Source organism: Oryctolagus cuniculus, chromosome 16 (assembly GCF_964237555.1).
Source record: "Oryctolagus cuniculus chromosome 16, mOryCun1.1, whole genome shotgun sequence".
NCBI lineage: Eukaryota > Metazoa > Chordata > Mammalia > Lagomorpha > Leporidae > Oryctolagus > Oryctolagus cuniculus.
Window position 1 is genome coordinate 28,022,545 of NC_091447.1, and position 21,070 is coordinate 28,043,614.

The following is a 21,070-nucleotide window of genomic DNA, read 5'->3' on the forward strand; positions in this document are numbered from 1 at the left end:
CCAGATCTGGGCTAAGCTGAAGGCAGGGACCTGGAACTCCATCCTGGTCTCTCAGGTGGATGGCAGGGGCCCAGATTCCTGGGCCGTCCTCTGCTGCTTTCCCAGGCATAGTAGCAGGGGGCTGGATCAGAAGCACAGCAGCTGGCAAATGAACCAGCAATTCCAACATGGGATACCAGAGTTGCAAGCAAGGATTTAGTGCACTGTGCCACAACACCAGCCTCCTAATATACTATTTATTAAGAACCTCCCAACATAAACACCCTGACTGTATCCTTTATCTCTCCTGTTGTCATCTCTAAGGCTCACGACAATTCTGTAATATTAATAGTTTAATTCCCGTTACATAAACAAAACTGATTTAAAAAACAAAGGTTAGGAAAATTGCTTGAGACTAACATGGTAATAACATTAGAATTCAAATATGATTTTGTTTGGTTGTAAATCCAGCTTTTTGAAAGAATATATCTTTCTTTTATTTATTTATTTATTTATTTTTATTTTATTTATTTATTTTTTGACAGGCAGAGTGGACAGTGAGAGAGAGAGAGACAGAGAGAAAGGTCTTCCTTGGCCGTTGGTTCACCCTCCAATGGCAGCCGCGGCCGGCACACCGCGCTGATCCGATGGCAGGAGCCAGGTACTTCTCCTGGTCTCCCATGGGGCGCAGGGCCCAAGCACTTGGGCCATCCTCCACTGCACTCCCTGGCCACAGCAGAGAGCTGGCCTGGAAAAGGGGCAACCGGGACAGAATCTGGCACCCCGACCGGGACTAGAACCCGGTGTGCCAGCGCCGCAAGGCGGAGGATTAGCCTACTGAGCTGCGGCGCCGGTGGAAGAATATATCTTTCACATGTCTTTTGTTTCATCATCCTCCCCAATCATACACATATTTGATTTCTAGATCTTCCTTTGAAATATAGTGAAGAGTCAGTTTTATGCTAGATAACTTGGTGCCATATGTTAGTGGGATCCCTTTGTACTCTCTTCAGAGCCCATGGGTTTGACAAGGCACATTTTATGTTTTATTTTCTCTCTTTTTTTAAAAAAGAGTTATTTATTTATTTGAAGAAGTTACACAGAGAGAGGGGAGGCAGAGAGAGAGAGAGAGAGAGAGAGAGAGAGATCCTCCATCCACTGGATCATTTCCCAATTGGCTGCAATGGCTGGAGCTGCACCGATCCGAAGCCAGGAGCCAGGAGCTTCTTCTGGGTCTCCCACACAGGTGCAGGCACCCAAGGACTTGGGCCATCTTCTAATGCTTCCCCAGGCCATAGCAGAGAGCTGGATCGGAAGTGGAGCAGCCAGGACTCGAACCAGCGCCCATATGGAATGCTGGTGCTTCAGGCCAGGGCTTTAACCTGCTGCACCACAGCACCAGCCCCATATGTTTTATTCTCAATGAAGCTAATGGGACTAACATTTTGAAATGAACAAAGATATTTACATAATCAGTAACTTGATGGGCTGGAACTCAGGCTGAGTATATTATTCTCCTATGCCATTTAAATTACTACATCTAATCATTGTAATCAAAAATATAGTTGTCTACAATATTCCTCCTAGCCTAGTCAGTTAACTTAGACTCCAAAGAACTATATTTTGCTAGAAAATTCTAGAAGAATTTGGGAATAATAATAAAATAGGTGCTCCTCACACAAAAATTAGTAGAGAATAGTTACTATGCAGTCATATAGTTTTTAAAGTATTAGATTTGAAATAGAATTTTTTTGTGCTCCTGAGACTCTAGTCAACCAGCTGCTGGTTATCCAACTTCTTGGACAATTTAAAAAATAATATGAAAATTTTCAAGTGAATTTGAATTTAAATAGCCTTGAAGAAAGCAAATTAGAGTTCATTCCTTTACACTATCTTAATTTTACAGCAAATGCTTTTTATTGTAAAGGTGTGGTCCAAGAAACCAAGAGCTTATTTTCCTTTGTGCTCTTCTGAGCTACCATTTCTGTAGCAACCACTGTTACGCCACGGTTTGTTACTTTAATGTGTAGAAACAGGATGTTAGGTTCTTTACAAAGCTTCCCATTAATCTGTGTCTCAAGCATTAGGAGTTGCTGAGAAACCAGCAAGTCCCCAATTTGCCTTAGTTTTATCCTCATGAAAGGGGAAAGATAAATTGTTGGGCATTAATATATTTCAGGTATTTTCTTATATTTTTAAAGAAACACTGCTCTAGATGTAGAGGAAAGGAAAGGGAAACGATATTTATGGAGTAGCTGCTCAGGGTCCAATCCCATGCTAGGTGATTTGCCTAGTTTATGTTATTACTAGTCCCATATTGCAGATGAAGAAACAATGTTGTTTTTAGTTAATGTGAACTGGGTAGAACTCTAATTAATGATTTTGTGTGTGTGCAGACTTTAATGAGCAGAAAATTTGGTAATGGATTTGCTTCCCATTCTCTTTCATACTGAAACAATTCCTATTCCGGATACCTAAGTGTTGCCACAAAATATTGGTATAAGTTGTGTATTAATATATTGATGTCTATTGTAACAGTAATGTGACTGTTGCATTTTTAAAAAAATTTATTTGACAGGTAGAGTTATCGACAGTGAGAGAGAGACAGACAGAGAGAAAGGTCTTCCTTCCGTTGGTTCACTCCCCTAATGGCCACTATGGCCGGCGCTGCGCAGATCCGAAGCCAGGAGCCAGGTGCTTCTTCCTGGTCTCCCATGCGGACACAGGCCCAAGCATCTGGGCCATCCTCCACTGCACTCCTGGGCTACAGAGAGAGCTGGACTGGAAGAGGAGCAACCGGGACTAGAACCGGCGCTCATATGGGATGCCAGTGCTGCAGGCGGAGGATTAGCCAAGTGAGCCATGGCACCGGCCCGACTTTTGCATTTTTAACACTCAGATATACACATTCTACTATTTAAAATAAGAAAATTTACCTTTGTCCCGTATTCTAATAAACAGTCCTGAAATTCATTCTGATTGGACCATCTTAGGTTTTATGTCCATTCTGAACAAATAACTGATTAGGGTTGAGGTGTGAAGGTGTGATGTATAGCTCACTTTTGCTTAATCCAAGCTTAAATTTCTATCTCTGGAGTCAACTTTGGAACTTGGAGAAAATCTGAGACAACAAGCAGGCCCAACTGTCTACAGCCCTATTCTTTTTTTTTTTTTAAAGTTAATTTTTTTTACTTTTTTTTTATTTTATTTTTATTTTTTTTTGACAGAGTGGACAGTGAGAGAGAGAGACAGAGAGAAAGGTCTTCCTTTGCCGTTGGTTCACCCTCCAATGGCCGCCGCGGCCAGCGCGCTGCGGCCGGCGCACCGCGCTGATCCGATGGCAGGAGCCAGGAGCCAGGTGCTTCTCCTGGTCTCCCATGGGTGCAGGGCCCAAGCACTTGGGCCATCCTCCACTGCACTCCCTGGCCACAGCAGAGAGCTGGCCTGGAAGAGGGGCAACCGGGACAGAATCCGGCGCCCCAACCGGGACTAGAACCCAGTGTGCTGGTGCCGCTAGGCGGAGGATTAGCCTAGTGAGCCGCGGCGCCGGCTACAGCCCTATTCTTTTAATGAACCAAACATAACAGTATCACTAAGAACCATGGGGGGAGGGGGACTGAAAAGAATTAAATAGAGAAAATAACTTCAAATAACTTACAAAAAACCTCAATTACGAATAAGCTATCTTAGTACAAAGCATTTTTGAAATCATGTATATGATTCAAAAATTTGTAGGAAATATCTATTAGGAAAATGGTTGCATGCATTTAAAAATTAGATGTAGCAAAAAAAATTGATGTTTTAATTCCATTTTTCTAAGTCTTCTGAAATACTCTTGTAGCTCCTGCCTTGCATATCTATGTTTTATTATGAAGATAGAGGAACTAAACTAGCGGCAATAATCAAAACTTGAATGTTGTTATATAAAAGTGGCATAACTGTTAAGGTAGGAGAAAGACTTTTGAGAAAGAACAATGGAAAATTCTTGGATGAGGTAAAAGATGACTTAGCACATGAAGTGCTTGCGAACAACTTTTTTGGCCATGTGTGCTATGCTGCTTATTCAAACTGTGTCACAGGAAACAGAAACCTTGTTGGGGAGCAGCTTGCCCAGACAGACTAGAGGAATAATTATGTTGAGGGTGTTAGTAGCACAAATAGGGCTCCAATGAACAAAATTTACTTTATTTCATTGTTTCCTTTCAACTCAGTTTTTCCAATAATAATGGTGAAAAAACCAAGAAGGTGTAGTCCAAAGTATCATTTCTTTTTTTCTTTTCTTTAAAACTTTTATTTAATAAACAAATTTCAAAAGTACAACTTTTGGATTATAGCAGTTTTTCCCCCTATAGCCACCCTCCCACCTGCAAACCATCCCACCTCTTACTCCCTCTCCCATCCCATTCTTCATTAAGATTCATTTTTAATTATCTTTGTATACAGAAGATCAACTTAGTACACACTAAGTAAACATGTCAACAGTTTACACCCAAAGACACACAAAGTATAAAGTTCTGTTTGAAGATTAGTTTTACCATTAATTTGCATAGTACAACACGTTAAGGACAGAGATCCTACATGGGGACTAAGTGCATAGTGACTCCTGTTGTTGATTTAACAATTGACACTCTTATTTATGACATCAGTCATCACCCAAGGCTCTTGTCATGAGCTGCCAAGGCTATGGAAGCCTCTTGAGATCACAAACTCCAACCTTATTTAGACAAGGCCATAATCAAAGTGGAAGTTCTCTCCTCCCTTCAGAGAAAGGTCCCTCCTTCTTTGCAAAGAATCATTTCTTGATGCTGGGAGTGGCCCCTCTGAACCCTTTTGAGGAGTTAATTCTGTTTGCCTGGGAAACCAGTGTACAGCAGTGCATAAGCCTTTGTCTTTCCCTCAGCATAAAGAAGGTGAATTTTCCACTGAGTTTTCCACTCAAATTCTTTGTTTCTGAATATTTAGGGGAGAGTTTTCCTCTGCAGACTGGAGATGGATGAAATGTCTGCCACAGGGTCCTGGATGTTGTGAGCTTTGCAAAGGGGCCAGTTCTGTCTAAGGTTCCTAGGAATGACTTCAGAAAACTCGTGGAAGAGCTGATTTAAAAAGTAAGTTGATTTTGATGCAAAAAATTTTCAAACTGTGCATTTTCATGAGTTTTCTGAATGCCCATCATATGCATGGATTCCAGGTTTTTTTTTTTTTTTTGGAAGCAAAATGGATTTATTTTTAATTCCACTTTCTATGACATTTTGAAGTGCCCTTTTATGTGGAGTTTTCTTAGCCAACATGTCTCAATTTTTCATAATAGATGTGATCTAAAGGGAGTAAGGCTGTGTTCAAACCTGTGGTCTGTAATGACAGGTGTGCTTTGCTAATTATGTGTTTTCTACTAAGGTTTAAACTGACTGTGTTGCTTAAATACATTAAATATATCATCAGGGAATCCATGAAAGGAAGAATCTATGCATTTTTCTTCCAAAGCATATGATGTAAAACAGAACCCATAAAATAGAATTACAAATATATTTCTTACTGAAATTCCTCTTTGCCCAATAACTTAAGTGGATTGAGGATATCTTTGAAAACTTGGCTTGGATCATCAAAGTCCATGTGGAAGTTGAATACTTGCTGATTCATACATCTCATCACATATCAGAGGAGATTACATGGTTCATCTAGCAACCTTTCAACGGGTGGGATCTGCCTTTTGTGCTCCCTGACAATTCTTGCCTCTTCCTTGTTTCTCTCTTCCCTGTTCCTCCTACCACATCTGGTTCATCCTTCAGTTTCATTCCTAAGCTTCCTTCTCCTGTGAAGTCTTCCTTGATGGCTCCTCCTCCCAGTTGGTTTGTTCTCCTCTCGCCATGCTCTCCTGGCACCACCTCGTGCATTTCTACCACATGCACTTGTCTCCTTCACCAGATTCTAGGCTCTTCAATGGCAGCCCTGGCGTCCTTTCACTCTGTGCCCTTCATTCCTTACTAAATGATCTTTATACACCCGCTAGCCAAACACACAACTGAATACAATTACCCACATTAATCACAAATACAATTGCTAAACATATCTGTATTATATCCACAGTATAATTGTGTAATAAATACACTAGGAAGTGATTTCCTTAGCCTTTCTTACTCTGGATGGAAATAAGTCATTTATATTGAAAGCCTCCATCATTAACATGTTTATAATTAGTAACTTGTGATTAAAGTCTAAAATGCAGCAAATATTCAACAGAATGTTTTGTATTTACTGTGTACTCAGCATCACACTGATGGTAGAATCTCCCCCACGGAGTTTCGAATCTAGTGAAGAAAATGGTCAGTCAATATGCAAATTAACATATATATTTATGGTTAGGTCATTATATGAAGAAAGTTAATAGTGATTCCAGTGGAAACTTCAGGGGGAAATGTGGATTGGAAAGTCATTTATATGGGGGAGCCTGATTTAAGACAAAGGAGTAACTCCCATTCGTGGAGCCTCATGAAAAAGTTGCTGGTTGGCATTGTCCCTGAGCAGGAATGAGAAATGAACTAGAACTAGAACCCCTTCTACATCCACTGAGGTCTTGGATCTTCTGAGATCACAAGAGTGATGGAGAATGTAAAGATCTTTCTGGCTCACTAAACCTTAACTAAAGAGCTTTAGTAAGATCCAGATACACATTGGCAGCATAGAATTGGAAGATGTAGTGTCTCAAGCAGGGCTCAGATTTGTAACACTCTTCTGTCTTAGACTGCCCTGATAAATGTTATGAGGAGGATGCAGAAAAGTGTTGTTGAATGGATGAAGAGTAAACTTTCACTGTTCATATGTAGAATTTCTTTAGCTGTTCTTAACTTTCTTCTATAGACTGGAGAGGCTGTGATACAGAACACGGCAATTCGTACTTCAGCACATCCACAGGATCTCAGTAGGTCTGATAGTCCAGAAACAGAGGCCCCGGAAGAAACGCTGTTGGCTGATTGACAACCAACACTATCACAAGATAGTTCTGTTGTTGGAGGGTAGGGGAAGTCTGTGTGAGCTGAGATGAAGTAAGATACGATTGCAAAAGACTTCTCATTGTCAAATCATAGCACCTCAAGTGGCTATCTTTTTTTATTGACAGATAGAGTTAGACAGTGAGAGAGAGAGAGAGAGAGACAGAGAGAAAGGTCTTCCTTCCCTTGGTTCATCCCCCAAATGGCCACTACGGCCGGCACGCTGCACCAATCTGAAGCCAGGAGCCAGGTGCTTTCTCCTGGTATCCCACGCGGGAGCAGGTGCAAAGTGGCCATCTTATCTGACCATTGGATTCAGTGATAAGTTTTTGGTACAAAAATTTTCTTTTCTTCCTCATCCAACATTGATGCTCAATAGCTTCATCCAGGCTTTCTAACTTCTCAGTGGCTCTCATGGTGTTTAACAATGGACAAATGTGTTCTCATCTTCTTGTATGGAGGACCAAATGTTTCTAGTGACTCAGTTCCTTTCTTCAGAAATATTGACACTCACACTTTGCCGTACACATCTGAGTCATGAGTCACTGTTGTAAGAGGGACTAAACTTTCTAATCTTAGCATTCATGTTGGCTGCGTTTAGAATGTACAGCTCCGAGAGAGCTGAGCAGCATACCAAAAAAGGAGACTGAGGGGGCAGATATCACGGTGCAGTGGGTTAAGCCCACATCCCACGTCAGAGTACCTGGGATACAGTTCTGCCTGTGTTTCCAATCCAGCGTCCTGCTAACACGCACCCTGAGAAGCAGCAGGTAATGATTCAAGTACTCAGGTCTTTGGCACCCACATGAGAGACTTGGGAGGAGTTTCTGGATCCTGGCATTGGCCTGGCCCAGCTCTAGCTGTTTCAGGCTTTGAGGAGTAAACCAACAGATGGGCGATTCTCTCTCTTTCACACTCTGTCTTTTAAATAAGTAAAAATTAAATAAATAAACTTTAAAATAAAAGGGAGGCTGAGAATTAGTTGAAACTGAAGAATGATCACTTTAGTGACATGATCACTTCCCTTCTTGGAATTCTTTGATTAAAGAAGTACATTTAAAGCACCCCAAGGCTCTTGAATTAGGAGAAAGGAGGGCTGCAGTGAGGGGGAATTGGTGGTGCTGAGGCAGGATGGAGAAACAGAAGGCGCTGGGAAGTGAACTGAGAGCCAGCAGGAGGCAGGCACAAGAAATGCGCATCATGATGTAAGTCTGACACTTCCAAAGGAGGGCTTCACTCTGTGGGGTTGCAGGCACAGAGCAGCAAGCAGTCACAGAAACCAGGTCCCGGTGCCCATGGAAATCCTTAGGATGGAAATTCTAGGGCGGAGCAGGTGGGTAATGCCTACTTTATCAATTTCTCAGTATGATTTCTAATATCAAATGGGGGAAGTCAAGGACTTCAAGTTCCAGAAATTTAAAGAAATTAAGAAAAGGGCTCAGAACTTACTTTAAGACAAATCAAATTTCGGTAATTAAATTTTTAATGAAGTTTTGTTTTTCTATTGCATTGAAATCTGATGAGCTGCTTTTCAAACATTTATTGGCTTTGGAGATTAGTGAGTGGGCCTCTTAATTACTTTTCCAAGTCTCCTGCTAGTATTCAAATTAATTGCCTCTAAATATGCTGATATTGGGTCATAAATGATGCAGTGGGAAAACAAAGAAGAGCAATTGTCTAGGAGAATCCTCAGAGCAGGGGGAGAGCGGGGCAGGAGTGTCCACTTCCTTTTCCTGGGGAGAGGCTATCTGCACCCTCTGAGGCTGCAGAAACTTGGGCTTCCCGCTCACAGCCTGAGGTTCCCATGTCAGTGCTGCCACTTGTTAACACAGTGCCCCTGACAGGGTCGCTTAACTTTCTTCACTCTCGGCTCATTCCTTTAAGATTTGGGATTAAGAGTACCCATGTTCTGGACTTCCTTAAAGACTTATAAGTAATATATATGAAATTTCCATCATAGTGCCAGGGACTGAGGCAGTACTTAGCACTGGCAGCTATAGTTATCACCCTCCCAGAGATGCCTGGGGCTGAAATGGAATGAGGGTGAATCTCTGTTTAGTCTCTTGGCTAATTTTTCGGTAGCTGTGATCTGAAGATCTTCTCAGAATGAGCCTATGCATCAAGTTCACCTTGGGGGATCATGCTTTCCAAGCACAGACACTAGTTAATTCTCCAAATGCAGTGCCATGTTTCCTTTTTCTAAAATCATTTGCATTCCTGGTTCCTGTCCCTACCACCCAGGCTCTCTGCTCGTGTTGCACCTGAACCAGAGAGCAGATTGTGTTGGGCCCTAAGATGCAGGTCAGAATATTTCCAGGGCTCTTAGTGGGGGTGAAGAAGAGGCCCCCCTGCAGCAGGGGAATACCTGCAGGACTTCTGGAGGAATCCACTTCTACCGTGGCTTTGCTTGCCGAGCACGGACTGGATAGGGTGTGTCTCAAGGCTCAACGCAATACCTGAGGTCCACTTTCCCACGACTCCTTTCTTGCCCATTCAGAATGTTACCCACAAGAGCCATGAGTAAATATTGTTGATTGAATGGAGTCACCTAGATAAAACATTGAAAAATCACTTTCTAGTTTTAATTAAAAGGCAGAAATAAGCTTTTGACTTGTCATAAATATATCATATCTGTCGATGTAAAGCAATCTGGCCCCATAAATCCAGATCTGCCTCATGACCACTCCTTTCTTGGACACAACCTTCTGAAAATAATCTACAAATATGTAAAATGTTTAATTCACAAAAATGTTTGTTATAGTTATTTATAACTACAGTAAATTGGAAGCATACAGTCACTGAACATTTGATTAAATCACTTTAGAGACATGTGCTTAATGAGATGTCATGCAGTCATTTAGAAGTGCAGACACATCAAGGTTAATTACTTTTTAAAAAAATTTTGGATAGTTTATTGTTAATGTATATAAATGCAATTAATTGAATTTTTAAAAAAGATTTGTTTGAAAAGCAGAGTTATAGAGAGGCAAAGGAAGGGCGGGGGGCGTCTTCCATCCACTAGGTCACTCCTCAAATGACTGCAAGGGCCAGAACTGAGCTGATCCAGAGCCGGGAGCCAGGAGCTTCTTCCAGGTCTCCCATGTGGGTGCAGGGGCCCAAGGACTTGGCCCATCTTCTACTGCTTTCCCAGGCCACAGCAGAGAGCTGGATCAGAAGTGGAGCAGCCAGGACTCAAACCAGCGCCCATATGGGATGCCAGCACTGCAGGTGGCAGCTTTACCCACTACATCACTGCACCAGGCCCCAAGGTTAATTACTTTTATACATTACTAGAGAAAAGTGTGGGTTAAACATTGAGGCACAGGAGCAGGAGTCTGTGCTTGGGGTTAGGATGCTGGTTCAGACATTGGCATCCCACATTGGAGCCTGGGTTCAAGTCCTGCTCTGCTCCTGATTCCAGATTCCTGCTAATGCACACCCTAGATGGTTCAAGTCGTTGTGTCCCTGCTACTCTTGTGGGAGAATCAGACTGAATTCTTAGCTTTTGGGTATTTGAGGAGTCAACCAGGGGATTGGAACTCTATCTCTTGATCTCTCTTCCTATCTCTTGGGCTCAAATAAATAGAAATTAGAAAAAGAAAATGGAGGTACAATGTAATCATATGGATCCAACTGGCATACATGGATATGGCTAGACAGATACTAACATAAAAACATTAACTTATTTAAGAGCGGAAAAATCCTGTTCATTTTATTTTTGTTTACTTTTTCTTTAAATTTAGTTGCCTCTTTATAATAAGATTTTAGAAAGAGAAACAAGCAGAAATATGGAGAGAAGGCAATAAAACCCCAGTAATTACCAGGAGGAAAACAAGCTAATGGCCAAGGAGATGAACAAGTGCAGAGTTAGATGCATTAAATGGTCCAGAGGTGAGAAAGGAAAGAAAACCATGGAGGCGAGACACTGGATGAAACACAACCATGCTGAGCCATGCAAAATGATCATGATGCAAAGTCTCCCTAGTACTTTCCTACTTTTGATTACCTTTGATGCTTTATGGGCCAGAGCAGGCTTGGAGACAAGGATACTATCAGTAACACTGAACACAGTTGACTCCTTTCGCTTGTGGGGAACACATGCCTAGACCACAGTTGGTGCCTAAAACCATCAGTAGTACCAAACCCTATAACTCAATGCCTTTTCCACCATAATTAAGTACTTGTCACACACACTGTGGCCATAACTTTTGCAGTTTGAGCTGGGACAGCAAATTTCCTTTTATTTTACAGTTTCACAAATAGAAATCAGTCTTTTCATCAGTCTTAGCCACCTGCACAGACATGTTTCCACTTTTAAAGTCAAGAACTTTCACCTTTTCTGTTAAAAAAAGAGTTTCACAGTTTCCGTTTGGTGTATTTGAATTGTCAGCATCACTTCTCTTGTGCCTTTATTAATTAAAGAAATCTTACTTGTACATGAGTTGTGTTGCTGAGTGACTACTGGGCACCTGGTGCGTACAGCATGGATACCCTGGACAAAGAAATGATTCATGTCTGGGGCAGGGAGGGGCAGGACGGCTTGAGGTTGTGTGTCAGTTGGGGTTGCTTGTATATGCTTCGTTTTGGTAGTTCCCATTTCACGGTTTCAGACTCCAGTCTACTTCAGGTTCATGCAACCATGGAACTCAAAGCTACTGAGAAGGGGGCCTATTATACCAGGCCTTGTCTGTCCGAAGCCACCTGCCTTGTGTGTTTATATAAATGTGTTTGTCTCACGTATTGTTTCTCTGTTTGAGGTTGAGTGGATTAAGTAGACCAGGTGGTGTGATGAGGTAGCGAGAGGGCCACAGCAGTGCTGAGCACTCAGGAATTCCATAGACACCATCTTTCAGGCTGAGCATCTGCTGAGAGCAGAACACAATCCCTGGGCATCGAGAAGCATCATTGAAGCCCAGACAGACATTAGCAGAAAACATACTAAATTATTTAGCAGCAGAACAATTTGGTTCATCTAATTTTTTTTAGTTTTCTTTGTAAGTTTAGTTGTCTTTTTTTTTTTTTTTTATAATAAGATTGCTTAAAAAGGAAAACAGAGACACTGAGAGAAGAAAATAAACTACAGTAGATATCAGGAGGAACCATGAAGGCGCCGGGCACATATTTGAGGTTCAGAATTCACAGCACATTCCAGAACCCACAGACCTCCACGTCTGTGCAATGCTCTCCCGGGGAATGGGCGGGACTTCAGACAGTTCCGTATTCCGGAGGAAGCAGGTGGTACAACAGGTGCCCGGTGAGGTGCCCTGTGGAGCGGTGCGGCTCTGGGTTCACGCACACACACGAAGTTTCCGCCTCCTGGGGGCTGCGCCCCAGAGGTTCCGCCATCTGGTTACGAGGTCTGCAGCGTTTAACTGCTTTGGGGGCGGCAGAGATGGCAGCGCAAGCCCAGAAATCTGCTGTTCGGTTGAGGCTGAAATTGATTTTTTGATAAGTGCGGCGGCTCTAAGTTTCCCTGAAACTGCTTAAGCAAGCATTTTTTTACAATTACAGTTGAAGACCCAGGAGATTCTTTTCAGACCTCAGAGACAGAACGTGCATAGGAAGATGACTGTGAGTCCGCAAATATGAAGGAAGGGGAGAGGTTTTTTATATGCTATTGAGAAATATAATTTCTCTCAAATGGCTTTTGCTGGAGCTGATATTCCCGTTTTTGTTGTTTTCCCTCCATAGTTCTGCTATTTTCAGACACATTTTCTTTCATTTTTAGCTACCCTGATAGTGCCCTTTATGTGGAAGCTGTCATCCCAGGTCTTTGCTGATTCTATTTTGGATAAAGTGTGGTTTGATTTTCCCAGAGTGAGTGATTAAAGAGGCAGCTTATATATTTTTTTCAAGCAAACCTAACAAAATGTAATTTGCCCTAAGGCTATCTCCAGGGCAGGGAACCCACGTGCCCACCAACAAGCTTTGCTCAGAACACTCTGTTCTGCCCATTTGCAGCTGGAGACCCACCGTGGCTCCTAACTGGTGTCCTTATGGTGGGGTGCACGAGACCAGGCTCGGAGCATGGCTCTGCCTCGCGCATGCCGCCCTCCACCTCCCTGGGCCCCCGGAGCTCGCCTCTGGTAGTGCTGTATCACGGGACTAGCCCCGTGGACACAGAGTGCCCGTTGTTCAGCTGGCGACAGCTGTGTTTGCTTGCAAGGGCCCTCTTCTGCGCCTCCCTCGGTTTACTGGGTGCCTTGGATGCTGTGAACTGGACCTTTCCCTCTAACACTGAACTTCACGATGTCGTCTTAGACCCCGGGCATGGGCGCTCCTCCTCCTCCGCAGACACAATGGAGCTCTCAGGGTGGACGGGATGGGGTCGGGGTGGGGGACGTGGACGTGGGGAGAATGACAAGGAAAAGGTAAGAAGACCGCAGCAAGTTCCATGAAGAAAATGGCAGAGGAGGGCGCCTGCTCCTTGTCCTGCATTCAGGCTCCCACCTGGGGAGGGCACAGCAGGGACGCAGTGGGGAGCAAAGAGGGTCCAGGTTACCCCGAGACCAGGCCACTCAGAGCTCCAGTTACTGGCGGCACATCCACCCCGCTGTCTAAGCAGGGAGGGTGCGAGCCCTGCGCTGCCCTGCTCTGCCCTGACAAGATGCAGTCCCGAGCACTATCCATGCTGTCAATTCCTCGTCCAAACTTCTCGCTTCTTTCACAACCCAGGCTCAGTCCAGACACAGCTTCTTCCTCTCTCTCCCGTCTCTTCAAATAATGGCTTTATGGTACTAGGAGTCACCAACCATAAAACTCCTTCAAATGTACAATTCAGTAGTTTTCAGTGTGTTTACAGAGTTGAAAACACGTTTTGTGTCTCGCAGGTGGAAGAAGGAACAGATTATAAATCACTTCTATTGAGTATGATCTAGATACACCTGCACTTTGTATGTCTTCTTTGTGTCCATTCGCATGTTTGTTGGTTTGTTTTCTGCTTTCTTTTTCCTTCTTGCCTTTGCTTGGATTGGTTCAGTTTGCTGCATTCTGTTTGTGTTTCTCAAGACGAGTAAGCCATATATCCAACTCTCGTTCACCAAATGGTTGCTGCCTCTGGTTTATCTGTGGTTTTTCCTCCTCAGTTAAAAAAAATCTGCCTACAGCATCTCCTTTTTATCTTCTGCATTCCCACCATGTAAAAACCAATGAGTGTTTTGGTTTTGTTTATTAACAATTCAGGTTTAATTGTGTGTTTTAAATATTCCGACTTACCTGCTACATTTTTGGTTTCCCAAATATCTCCCTTTTAGTTTTCCTTTTTCATTTTGCTGGAATAAACACCAATAATTTAGGGAGCATCTGAGAGTGGTAAAACATGTGTAGTGTCATCATCTCCGTGAAAGAAGATGTGACTTGAATCACAGCTGTAGCAAGGAACGTGGCAAAGAGTAGATCAACCTTAGGTTTATTTAGTTTAATTTTTTATAACTTTTAAATTTAGAGATAATTTAACATACAATGCTTACAGAACATTCATCATAATTTTATTGTTGTATTTGATATGAAGATGTCATCACTTGCTAATGATTGTATCAAAGCATACACCTTCCAAGCCCAGAGTCTTCAATTTCTGTTTAGTTCAGGGGAAAATTCTCCAGCTAGTACCAAATTGCATCAATCCTCATATTATTTAAACTTGATCAATGTAAGAGTTAAACATGGCACTTTCTATTTTGCTGTTCTCCAATTCCTCATTCTGTTGCCAAAATAAGCTTTTGAAATGGAAATATTAAAATTTCATTTTATATTCTAAATTCTCAGCATTTCTCATACTTTTCAGAGTATAAGGGAAATCCTTGGAGTGCTCCCATGCTGTGTAATTGGCAAGCCTCATCTACAGACATTTCTCAGTGTTTGCCTAATTTATCAAACATTTCTGGCATTTTAAACTATCAGTAATTCCCTGAATAGCCAGTCAAGCCTTTGCTCAGAATCTCATCTTTGCCTAGAGTGTTTTACTTATCCATTTCTATAGCCAGCACTTGAACATATCCTTGACAGTGTAGCTCCTATTGCCACTCTGTATACAAGCATTGAATACTACATGTTGATGTCTTCACTCACCACTGCATCTTAAAATTATTCTTTCTCTTCTGAATTCTAGCATTTTGTAGGCACCTATAGGTTTTCCTGTAAATATTATGTACCTTCTGCTTTACCAAATAGAAATCAAAGTGCAAAGATCTTCACTACCTAATATACAATGGATGTTTAAAATGATAGCATTTGTTTAATAAGTGAACTGAGAAATCTCTTTTTTCTTTTTTTTTTTGACAGGCAGAGTGGACAGTGAGAGAGAGAAACAGAGTGAAAGGTCTTCCTTTTGCCGTTGGTTCACCCTCCAATGGCTGCTGCGGCCGGCGCACTGTGGCCGGCGCACCGCGCTGATCCGATGGCAGGAGCCAGGTGCTTCTCCTGGTCTCCCATGGGGTGCAGGGCCCAAGCACTTGGGCCATCCTCCACTGCACTCCCTGGCCACAGCAGAGAGCTGGCCTGGAAGAGGGGCAACCGGGACAGAATCCGGCGCCCCGACCGGGACTAGAACCCGGTGTGCCAGCGCCGCAAGGCGGAGGATTAGCCTAGTGAGCCGTGGCGCCGGCCTGAGAAATCTCAAACTACGTTACAGCTGCTCTTCTGTTCAGAAATGGAGAGGGTTCCTGGTGCCTGATGTCCACATACTGATTATGATGTGGATTGCTTAATGTTATTTTGTAGGATGCTACACATTTCCTAGGACTCTCATTGTGTAGTATGGTCTCTAATATTGACTCCATCATGAGTCCCTTTTAAAACAGACACAGAAACTATTTCCATATCTCACTGCTGACTATGGGGGAATCTTCTGGCCGTGGGTAATGACTACTGAGGCTCAAACAAGGTTGTGAGCCAGGTACTGGAAAGGGAACTGGCAAGGCACGAAGAAACAGTTACCAACCAAACCTCAGGCAAATCTAGGAGTTCCCCTGTGTGTGGGTTGAGGTTGCAGCAAGACTAGAAGCAATGAAGGCAGAATGGTGGGGGTGGTGTGAGACTGGCTTAGTGCTACAAAGACCAGCAATATCTGACTTAGTATGTCCTATGAAGTCCTATGACTTGGTAATATCTGACTTGGTATGTCCTATGAAGTCCTATGACTTGTTAATATCTGACTTGGTACGTCCTATGAAGTATGTCTGTGTCTCCTGTAGTCAATGTAGGACAGAGATAGTTTCTAAGAAGAGAAATAAAATAATTTATGATGTAAGTAAGACTTCAGTCTCAGAGACTAACTGTATATATGGTGCCTACAGAGGGAAAAAACAGTCTGTCAGTATGAAAGAGAACATTCCAGGAACGGCCAGAAAGTCTGGGGCGTTCCTTCATAGGGTGAAGGAAGATGATCGAGGGAGGAAGTGTGCCTTGAAATGTAAGTTGGGGCCAGATTGTGAATGACTTTTATGACAGAGTGAGAACTCAGACTTCATTCTTATCAAAGCAGGGTTCTAAGTGAGAGGATAAGAGAAGGCAGGGGATGCTTGGAGTTTGAAGCAAGGCATCATGTTAGACTGGGGTCAGTCACAAAGACAGTAAAAATTCCTGCCCAAGGAAGGTGTCTGTGGACATCAAGAGAGGCAGCCATGCTCCCTTGGGAGAGTTTCTCTGGCTCCATTGTTTGCTTCTAGCATCTTTCTATCCAAATGTGGTCCTATTAAGAAATGTTTAATGAAGCTAAAGTAATTTTTCACCAGTATCACATCCATTCAGTTAATAACTCTTGCCCACTCTTAAAAATCATGCTAGTGTTGAAAGAAATTAAAAATAACAAAAATGACTTACATGTATGGAATTGAAAGAAGGGAAATTAATGAAACAGTGATGGGAGGAAGCAGAGGCCTATATAAAGCATTTTGAGAAAGTCAAAGAATGTCTGTGGAAATGTCTAAGGGGGGAGCCAGGGCTCCTAGAATATGACTTTACAGCCCAAGACTGTGCAAGAACATTTGCACTGGAGAGTGTATATGGGAACCAGAAAGCATAATGATAGATGGATGAGATACCTAAGTAGCATTAAGAAATCAATGCTGTTTCCTAAAGAATCTTCTGGCTCCTTGTCTTTATAAAGGATTGTCTCCATGGAAGCGGACATGGTGTCCCTCACCATCTTTCAGGTCTTACTGGGATTGGCAACATCTTGGGAAAATAGTTCATATCATATTAGACAGTCAAATGGGGGAAGAATGAAAGCATCTGCATCATTTACAGATGAAGACCAGGAAAATGCAAATATTTGTCCGCTCCAGGACGGGAAGTGGCAGATCACTGCTGGCTGGGACGTCCAGAGATCACGCTCCTTTTTATCCTCTTGTCCTCCTTCGTATTCCTCTCCTTTGTTCTTTGTTTTTCTCTTTTTCTTCTTTCACTCCCATCTTCTGGATGTATCCCTTCTCAGGAATTCACTGAATCATGACAGTATACAAGCTCCCTTCCATAGACAACACATCAAGCTAGTGGGCCCATTATATTTTACCACACAATTCAAGAATGAGGTGAATCCCGGCTGTTTTTTCTCTCCTCTTCAAATGTCTGTGTCTCAATGCTCAGGACAGATTTCAAAACCTGAACCTGAATATTGAGAAATCCAAATGCATCATCTAGAATTGACACATCCAAGAAGAGGAACATAGCCCTTTGTTTAATAAGAGACTGCGTATTTCTTATCTGCAAAGATTTATGTAAGCTCACATGGCAAGTTCTGCCCATTTCAAAGTCATCAGTGTTTCTTGCCTTTGATCATGGTGATTGTGAGTGCCGACTCAGTTGTTCCATGTCCCTAGGTCTTGGCCATGGTGCTTGTCTCTTGGCCTTGTGTGTCACATACCCAGCCAGTTCACCACGTCTTAGACATTCTCCTAGGTTTCCATCAATCCTGTTGATTCACATTAGAAGCTATTATTCTGAAGGGAGGCATTGTAAATATTTCTGAGCAGCATTCATTTTTGTGTGTGCTCAAAACTTTTGTGCAGAAACTTGAAATTGTGGGCATCCAACTCTAGCAGATACAGTAAATAGTATATTAGGCAATATTTAATATTCCAGATTCAAACAAATGGGTTTCTTTCAGTTGAATTTATGTTACTATTAATTAACATTGAAATAAACCATGGGACAAAAAAACTTATCTGCAAGTTAAATATGACAGCGTTAACATCAAAACTCAAAGAAAAATTGTGTGAAAATGTAAATGTTTTAGCTTCACCTTGGAGAAAGCAATTCCTTTTTTTTATTAAAAAAGATTTATTGATTTATCTGAAAGTCAGAGTTACAGGGAGAAGGAGAGGGGGGAGAGAGAGAGAGAGAGAGAGAGAGAGAGTCTCCATTTGTAGGCTAAATTTCCAGATAGCTGTAATGGCCAGGGCAGAGTCAGGCCAAAGTCAGGAGCCCAGAGCTTCATCCAAGTCTCCCATGTGGATGGCAGGGGGCCAAACACTTGGTCCATCTTCAGTTCCTTTTCCCAGGCCACTAGCAGGGAGCTGGATCAGAAATGAAGTGGCTAGGACACATACGGGCATCCACATTGCAGGAGGAAGCCCTATCTGTCACACCACAATGCCACCCCAAGAATACAATTCTTTAATACAATATTGATAAAATAATGTTAATGGTTCAGTGTGCTCATCTTTTCTCGTGGATCAGAGAACAGGTTGTTGTGAATATGTCGCAATGACCCTATGTACCTACACAGGTATGTAGTTTGCTGAATTGTCATTAGTTTGCTCAGTCTTGGCAAGTCATGCATATGGGGGAGTGCATCATCTCTGAGAAAAACAGGACAGAGAGAAAATTTTCAGTTGAATTAAAAATTCCTATCAATTCCCAGGGTTGTAACCCACATGCACGAAATTACTTCCTGCTCCCATACATTTGTTGTTTTTTCCCCAGGAAGATATTGGATCCAAATACCTACCCAGTCTCTTTCACTACTTGTGGGTCTCCAAATATTTTATTGCCCCATTTTCTTCCTCCTTTGGTCCCCTGCCAGCTCTTCCTTCATTTTTTTTTTTTTTTTGACAGGCAGAGTGGACAGTGAGAGAGAGAGACAGAGAGAAAGGTCTTCCTTTGCCGTTGGTTCACCCTCCAATGGCCACCGTGGCTGGCACACTGCGGCCGGAGCATCGCACTGATCCGATGGCAGGAGCCAGGTGCTTCTCCTGGTCTCCCATGGGGTGCAGAGCCCAAGCACTTCGGCCATCCTCCACTGCACTCCCTGGCCACAGCAGAGAGCTGGCCTGGAAGAGGGGCAACCGGGACAGAATCCAGCTCCCCGACCGGGACTAGAACCCGGTGTGCCGGCGCCGCAAGGCGGAGGATTAGCCTAGTGAGCCACGACGCCGGCCTTCCTTCATTTTCAAAACCTGCTGAGCCACCTTAAGGGTAGGCTGCTCAACACATGTGATAAAGCCATCTATAAAGAAACACGAAAGAGTTCTGAAGAAAGTGGCAAAAAGGAAGCAAAAGGAAGAAAGAATGTTTTAACCTCTCCTCTCTTTTCTCATTGCATTATTTAGGCCAATCAGAATCTGGTTCCTTACAAATAATATGAAATGAGAATGCGCCCTTGGAATGCAGATGACAGAGTTCATGACACAAGTTAGCAGAACAGTTATTTTGACTCTTGTTCATAGAACAGAATGGGGAAGCTGCAATTTAAGGTCTTCTATAATATTCAGTTTAAGTGTGTTGGATCACAATAAAATAAGTAACTTGTAATGCTATGTCTGCACAGACCCTCAAGGCATCAACTGGAAAATCTCTCAGGACCCTGCCTCTGGGCAGGTGTTTATAGCCAGGTGGGGTCAGGGAGCTTAACCATTGCGATTAGAACACAAGAGCAACTGATAGTTTCAGATAAAGACAGCCTCTGCACAGGTAGACAGTACAGCTACAGGGTTCTAGTAAGGGAATCTGGACAAAGGAACAGAACAAAACTCTTTGTAAGAACTGGATGGGTCATTTATAATAATAATCCTTTATAAGAATCCTTTATGATAATCCTTTATAAGAACAGGAGTGAATGGCAGATATCATCCATGCAGGATCTTCTTAGATATGGATAGACCCTTCCAGACTGGCAGATGCAGGTTGTTCCTGAACTTGAGCTGGACCAGAACACAAAAAGGAAATTGGAAGGATGAGCAGAAAACTTCAATAAGCAAAATAGAATTTAGAAAAGGAAGTAACTGCCTGATCTAGAACTCAAAGTTTTTCACACTTGATACTAGGAACTCATTAGTTGGTTTAACAGCTGATTAGACAAAAAGAAAGGAGTTTTGAGCAAGAATGACCCAAATATTCAAGTGGAAGTGGAGAGGGGGAAAGGTATATAGAATTTAGAAAAAAGCATGCATATTTATATTTATATGCATATGTATTTATATATATTTATATATAGATGCATATTTATTTATATATATATAAATCTGGGAGAAGAAAAGACAATGGGTCAAAGTAATCACTGTAAGGGTAATGCAAAGAATTTCCATAAATTGACGAAATCCATCAGCCTACAAATATAAGAAACAATAATAATCCTGAAGCAGGATAAGCAGAGAAAAAATTAAACAACACAAAAACCACCCATACACAAAACTACACCAAACACAAAGAAAATATCTTTGAAAAGTTAAAGAAAAAAGATGCACGAGCTTAATAGAAGCAAAAATAAAAGTGACAACTAAAGTTTCAAAGATGAAAGCCAGACACTGATATAATGACAGCTTTAAAGTGTTGATAGGAAATGCCTACCTAGGCTTTTACGCCTTGCAAATATATCCTAAATAAGAACATGAAACATTTTTAGACAAACATACACACACTCCCCAAGGGAGTTCATCCTAAGAATCTTTACAAATCTCTTGCCAATAATCTAACCTCTCTGCGCATTTCTGTCCTTAACTTGGATCATTTTGGCAAAATATTGTGATGGTGCAACAGATGACAGAAAGTGAGTCACATACAAGCACTATGGCTGCAATAAGTATGAATCAGAAAGATCAGAAAAGATTAGAATGGATGGCGAGTGAGCTATGATCTGCTATAAACCAAGTAAAAGAAAGAGGAAATAA

The 21,070-nt window shown here is 42.2% G+C and overlaps 1 protein-coding gene across 2 annotated transcripts in view; it reads left to right on the top strand.

Moving 5' to 3' along the window:
- LOC100352503 (probable G-protein coupled receptor 141) overlaps positions 1 to 21,070 on the top strand; it is a 45,561-nt gene that overhangs the window by 18,762 nt on the left and 5,729 nt on the right. The gene's annotated exons all lie outside the window — the stretch shown is intronic.